Consider the following 7059-nt stretch of genomic DNA (forward strand, 5'->3'; position numbering starts at 1 on the left):
TTTGATGTGATCTTAGCCTGTGAACCTGAAGCTTCAGGTTTTGACTGAACAGCAGTTATAGCATTTGTACCTTCAGGCACAAAGGTGGATTTCAATCCATCCTTGATACAATCACAGTAGCTCTTGAGACTGTATTCTTTGGATTTCTCCTCAGAATATCCAATCCCTTTGCCTTTGTTCTTGTATGTGCTGTAGATCATAGAAGCAACTTTGCTTCTGTCTATTCCAGCCATAATAAAATCATCCAAGGCAATCTCATGTTTATTGCCTGAACCTTTATCACATTTTTCTTGTAGCTTCTGACAAAGACTCTTGAGTCTATCTTCATATGTTGTTGATATGAGGTTAAACCCTTTGAGTTCTTCTTCAGAAGCTTTCAGTTCCAATAGAGTTGATTTTTGTTGTTTCATCAAATCAACATAATTTTCTTTTAAATCTGTCAACTCATTGGTTCTGTGTTCAAACAGTGATAAAAGTTCTTTTAGAGAATCAACAAGTTCTTGTCTAGGGATTTTGGAATATACCTCATTTTCATCTTCTGAATCTGATTCAGCTTCTGATACTGCTTCTGATGATACTGTTGCCACTAACCCAACGGCTGCCTTAGCATCATCATCAGCTTCTTCTTTATCAGAACCAGATTCACTATCCAAATCTTCCCAGGTCGCCATCAAGCTCTTTTTGATTTGCTTTCTGAATTTACTGGAGTTGAAGCTTGATTTCTTGGATTTGCCTTTAAACTTCTCCTTCTGAAGATCAGGGCAATCAGCAATGAAATGACCAGGCTTCTTACAATTGAAGCATCCCTTCTGATCTTCTTTCTTGAAGTTCTTGTAGCTACCTCTCTTGCTCAAAAATTTCTTCTGCTTCCTTGCCAGATACTCAAGCTTGTTGGACAGCATAGCCATCTTTACAGATTGATCTTCATCAGAATCTCCATCAGGTGATTCTTCTTCAGATTCACTGGCTTTGTAGGCTTTGGAAGACTTTGAGGTCTTTCCTTTAGATGGTAAAGCAATGGATTTACTCTTCTTAGAGGTTTCATGCTCATTTAAACTCATTTCATGCACTTTGAGTGAGCGAACAAGATCTTCAACACTTAAAGTATTTAGATCCTTAGCTTCCTCAATAGCAGTTACTTTGGGTCTCCATCTTGAAGGTAAGCTTCTCAAAATCTTACTAACATGATCAGAAGCAACATAGCTTTTCTTCAGTATCTGCAATCCAGAAACTAAAGTTTGAAATCTTGAGTACATTTCTTCTATACTCTCATCATCCTTCATTCTGAAAAGTTCATACTGATGAACTAGCATCAAAGCTTTAGCCTCTTTTACTTTCTTGCTGCCTTCAAAGTTTGCACATAGAGAAGCAAACATAGCCTTCGCAGTAGATTTGTCACTCATTTTCATGTATTCGGTGCGAGGTATAGAAGCCACAATGATTCCTCTTATCTTGTGATGTTTCTTATAAAGCTTGTTCTGAGCAGGAGTATGTATTCTTCTGTCTATAGCAGCTCCTTCTTCATCCAAATCCAGATCATCAACTCCATCTTCCAGTATATCCCATAGCTCTTCATCCAATCCCATGATAAAGCTGTACATATTAGTTTTCCACCATGAAAACTCTTCTGGATCTCCATTAAACTTTGGAGCTTTTCCAGAGTCTGTTTTCTTGTCAGCAGTATCATAGTCATGCTTGACACTTGTGTATTTTGTAGTAACTGATTCCTCATCTCCAGACATGTTTTTCTAATAGATCTTGAACTGTAACACGGTTAAGTGCTGTGATAACAGAGCAAGCTCTGATACCAATTGAAGGTGAAAAACACAAGAAGGGGGGGTTGAATTGTGTTTTCTTTTTCTCTTAAAAAAGGATTCTTCTTCTGATAAAACTTCAGAAGCAGTTTGATTGCTTCTGATGAAATGATCAGAGTCAGATTGCAGCGGAAAAGAACAGAGCAGAGAAAAGAAAGACAAAGACACAGGCAGTTATCCTGGTTCCTTCCACAACACGGAAGTAGTCCAGTCCCCCTTGCACTTCCAAGGAGATTTCACTATAATCACAAGATTACAACTGCTCAATACTTTCAAAGTATGAGACTTCACAAAACAATGCTCAAGCACACACGCAAGAGTCTTCCAATGCTCAAGCACTAAGCAAGAGACTTCTAATGCTCAAGCACGCAGGCAAGAGACTTCTAATCAAACAAAAATACAGAGAATTGAGTTTGAATTGAACACTTGATATACAATCAGTGGTGTTCACAATACAATACAGAAAAGACTCTAGACTTTGAATTTCTAAGATGTATCAAATCAGTGCAGAAATTCAGTGTGCTTTTTAGAATCAAATTGACAGAGTTTTGGCGCTTTTAAACTTATGTATCTCTCTCTAAAATCTTCAAGTCTTCATTCCTTTATATAGAGGTGTGAAAGAGACGTTGAGATAATCAGCACGTCTAAAGAGTCGTTTGAAATCCTTTGATTATCCACCAGTGATCCTTTGCCTGATTTGGGTGTAGTCCTTTGAAGAATAAACTTCAAATTCATTCCCATCTTGAGTGTACAAATTCTGCAGGCATGGCTGTTGTTTTGTCTTGTAGCGTAGACAGAAAACAGAGTAGTGGAGGTAGTGGTTGTACACTTGTACTTTGTCAACTCTATTAACGAGAGACAAGAGCTCAGTGCTATCCATATATCCGTTGATACCTCCCTTTCAATTCTTCGTTCTTCTTTGATAAGACTGAATTGAGAATCAGCTACTTTGAATCTTCAGTTTGATTAAAGGATCAAATGTAGCTTCTGGTGAAGATATTGCTTCTGATGAAAACTTTTGCTTCTGATGACTTTCTGCTTCTGATGACGTCATCTCTTCAGGAGCAGTTTAGCTTCAGGAGCAGTTTTCTTCAGATGCTCAGAATTTCTTTTTCTTTCCATTGTTCTTCCAAGACCTATTGAAATAACTTGAGTAGCCTTTGGTCCTGTACACTTGAACAATTATTAGTAATAACCAATTGACAATTTTTAATACCTTGTTATCATCAAAACTCAATAAGGTTCATTGTGAAACACATTTTGTTCCAACAATCTCGGTGGAAAGAAATTTGTAACTTAGATTATGGGGGAGTGGAGTCTTATAATGTATACTCAGCGAAAGAGGTGTATAAGTGGTTGATGTCTAATATGTCAAGTTCTTCGGATCCTATATGGTCAAAAGCTTGGCATAAATCGGTCCCGTTAAAAGTTTCATGTTTAGTGTGGAGATTATTTCAAAATAGATTAGCAACAAGGTATAATCTTGCCAAAAGAGGAGTAATGGATCAAAGTACTATTCAATGTGTGGGAGATTGCAGAAGTGAAGAATCGGTTACACATCTGTTTTTTGAATGTTCGGTGTTTTCAAGTGTGTGGTTTGGTGTGTGTCAATGGTTTAGAATATCAGCGGCATTTCAAAAGGAAGGGCGTCTTTACCTCGAACAATTTGGAGGTTGATAAATAGCGGGAGAGTTTTATCATTGTGTGTGAGCGTAATTTGGTTTGCGTGTGTGTGGTGTATTTAGAAAGCAAGGAATGTAAAGTGCTTTCACAATAAAGATGCTGACATAGAAAAAATGGTTGAGGAAGGGAAGCTTTTATCATGGAGATGGTTGAGATTTAAATACAAGAGTTTAGACTACAATTTGTCCCAATAGTGTGTGAATCCGAGGGCGTGTTTGGGAGTTACATGGATTTGATTTTTCATCTCAGTTTTAGTGGCAATTTATATCAGTGTTTCAACATTGGCTTTGTTTTAGCAGTATTGTAAAGTTCGCTTTATTTTTATTAGTCAGATGTAGTGTTAGGGTAGTCTTGTTTGTGATTTTGGTTCAGGTTGCAATTGTCAAGCATGGGTTGTATATTGAGTCTTGTCATTGCAATTCCTTAAATATGTTAGGCATTGGTCTGTTGGTATAGGTGTGTGTGGCTTCTAATGTGTTTAGTTAGGTGACTATTTTTGTATCTTATGTATTTGCAATCCTAGTACACCTTGTGCTAGGTTTTTTTTATCTTTGATAAATTTAACTTTATTTGCCTTTTCAAATTATTTTTCCTTTATGTTTCATTTCATCTTCATCTTCGTGGTTAAGCTCATCGATCATAAGATAAACCCCCTTTAGAAGGTTTATACATGATGAGGCTTTGATATTCTACGCTTAAGATTTATAAAGCTATAGTTGCGTGCTTCTTTCAAAAAAAACTGTTTTAACACAAAATCTTTGAAATTAAAGCTTGATCACTTATATTTTTTATGCTATAGTTCTTTGAGACTTAATTCAGATGGGAAAGGAAAATGTTTGTTTGATATGTGGTACTGATGACGGGAACAAGAGAGACGGCTTGAATGCCAATTTGATATTGTAGGAGCCGTGAGAAGCGTTGAGATCTAAGTAGAACTCTTGTCATAGGCCAAGGATCAGCCTCTTCCACGTTGGAGAATTCAGATGGGAAAGGAAAATGTTTGTTTGATATGTGGTACTTGTAACACCCCAACTTTCAATTTCTATTTAATTCATAGATATTCATTAGGCAAAGTTTTGATTAATAATATTGTGGATGTTGCTTATACTTGAGTATGGTTTTGTTATTGAGATAATGGAATATTGATGATGATTGAGGGATCATATGAGAATTAAATTTTAATGAAGGGAAGTGTCAAAATAAAATAACATAGAGTCGGGGGTGTAGAATATAAGTTTTAAATAAGTGGGGGAGGGGAAGAGTAAAAGAATAGTGAGTAGAGGATAAGAGAATCTTAACAAGTGACCGGCCCTAATATAAATAGAAAGGTTAAGATTTAGAATAGTCAGTATTGCTGAACGTGGAAAAAAAGAAAAGAAAATAGGAGCATTGGAGGAGAAACCCTAGTGGCAGCGAGGTCAAGCCACAAATCGGAATTCTCGAAGGATTCGAGGTAAGGGGAGAATCGCTTCATCTCTAGGGTTTATTATTTCATTGTGGGGCTGTAATGATGTCGGAGTATGAGTGTTGTTGTGACGACGATGGGATTGTTGAGAGATTATAGTTTGAGAGAAATAACCTAGGGTAAAGTGAACCATATAATTGAACGTTGAAAAGAGTGGTTAATCAGGTAGGTTAGTGAGGGATTAATGTTCTAATGATAGGGTAATCATATGGTGATGATTATGGACGATTTTGGAGATTTTAGGGTCAAGAAACGGAGCCAAGGAGGCTCCCATGGTAGAAAATTGCAGAAAAATCTATGATTTCAGCATGTCTGATGCTGTCGAAATCATGAGGCGATTCTAGTGATCATGAGGCGATTTGGACAGAAAATCTATAATTTCAGTATGTCTGATGCTGTCAAAATCATGAAGCGATTTTGACAGCAAGTGTAAAAAAAACGATGTTGTGAGATCATTTCTTTTGTACTTTCCTATTTTTAACACCCCTTGGCCATCTAAAATTATTGTAGGACCAATATAAACAATCAAATTAAGTTATGTAAGTACAATAATTAAGCAGGAGAAGTATAATTAAGCGTTGTTTAAAAATGATACCTTGGGAGCAATGGCGAGTCTAAGATAGTTCATGGTAGTTAACAATGACAGAGGTGGGTCTAAGATAATTGTGAGTTAGAAGGATATAGAGTTAAAATAAATGAAGAATAAGTTGCAATCGTTTAAGGTAATCAATGATGTAAAGGGAAGACGTTACGAGAGATATTAATAGAGAGGTAAACACTTAAATTAGAGTGGAGGATAGGCTATACTATTAGATGGAAAGAAGTAGTAATGGAGAGAACGATTGACGAGAGTGGATTACAAATGTAGTAATGAATAACAAAGGAATGTGATGTATACATATGCTCATGTAAGATGTTGTTTAATGATGAGGGGTTACTGTCGTATGATGAAGATTTATGTTGAGAAGCTGGTTGTGAATGATGATGATGATGATGAATGATGTGATAAATGATGTTTGTGAATGATGATTAATACTGATGACGTGTCTTGTTTAGGGTGACGAGTAAAGGAGGAAGTGTGTTATGTTGCGAGTAGAAGTTAAAACATTGGGTAAGGTCGGTGGTGAAAATAACAGCGAGAAAAGATATTCAGCTAACTAATGTTATAAGACGAGACTTCAATAGAGAAAATAGTGTGGGTATGTGGCGAGTCTAAAAAAAACACGATTTAGTAAAAGGGGATATGAAGTAGATGCTTTTCCAAGTAACTGATGAGGTTATACATAATTTCCTTAAACCAATAATGAGTTTAGGAATACCGTTAAGTGAAAGCGTAAAAGAGCCAAGGTAGTTAAAGAACTTAAGATGAATGTTAGATAGTAATGTATAAGGTGTAAAAATGAATAGAGTATAGAGGTCTAATTTAGATGATTGTAAACGATGGGAGGGTCGTTAAGACGAAATGTAAGGGAAGATAAGGAGTTGTATATTAAGTAATGAAAGATAATATGAGTGATGAAAATGATGAATAAAATGGGGATCGATTAGAAGAGAGTAAGATGAATAGGAAAGAGGATAAGAGGTAATAGTTATAATGGTTGACAATAATAATAATGACTAGTATCGAGAGAATAAAACCTTGAATTATAATGTAGTCTTAGTGAAGAAAGTTGTTGAAGTCAAAATTAATGATAAGGTGAGATAGTAACTTTAAATTAGAACGGAGTTAAGATTAGGGAAATGGATGATGCCTAGATGACTACGAACATGAGAACAAAGTAATAAGATATAAGATAGTTTATTGAGGAGGATAAGTATGAAAGAGTTAATGAAAATGGAGAGAGAGAACCTAGTTATGTAGGGAGGGGAAGTTGTATGTAATGATAATGAATAGGAAAAATATCTTGAGACTAGGAATGAAAAATAAGATATGATATCAGGGATAAAGTATATATAGGGCCTTGAATAGAAGAGAGAATAGAGTATGTCTGTGAGATGAATAATAAAATAAAATAAAGGGATGTTGGCGTAGAATGAGTCACGCGTAAGGAGTTGACTAATGAAGAGATACGATGGTGATGTAAGCGGATGATAGAG

This window comes from Medicago truncatula, chromosome 5 (assembly GCF_003473485.1).
Source record: "Medicago truncatula cultivar Jemalong A17 chromosome 5, MtrunA17r5.0-ANR, whole genome shotgun sequence".
NCBI classification, from domain to species: domain Eukaryota; kingdom Viridiplantae; phylum Streptophyta; class Magnoliopsida; order Fabales; family Fabaceae; genus Medicago; species Medicago truncatula.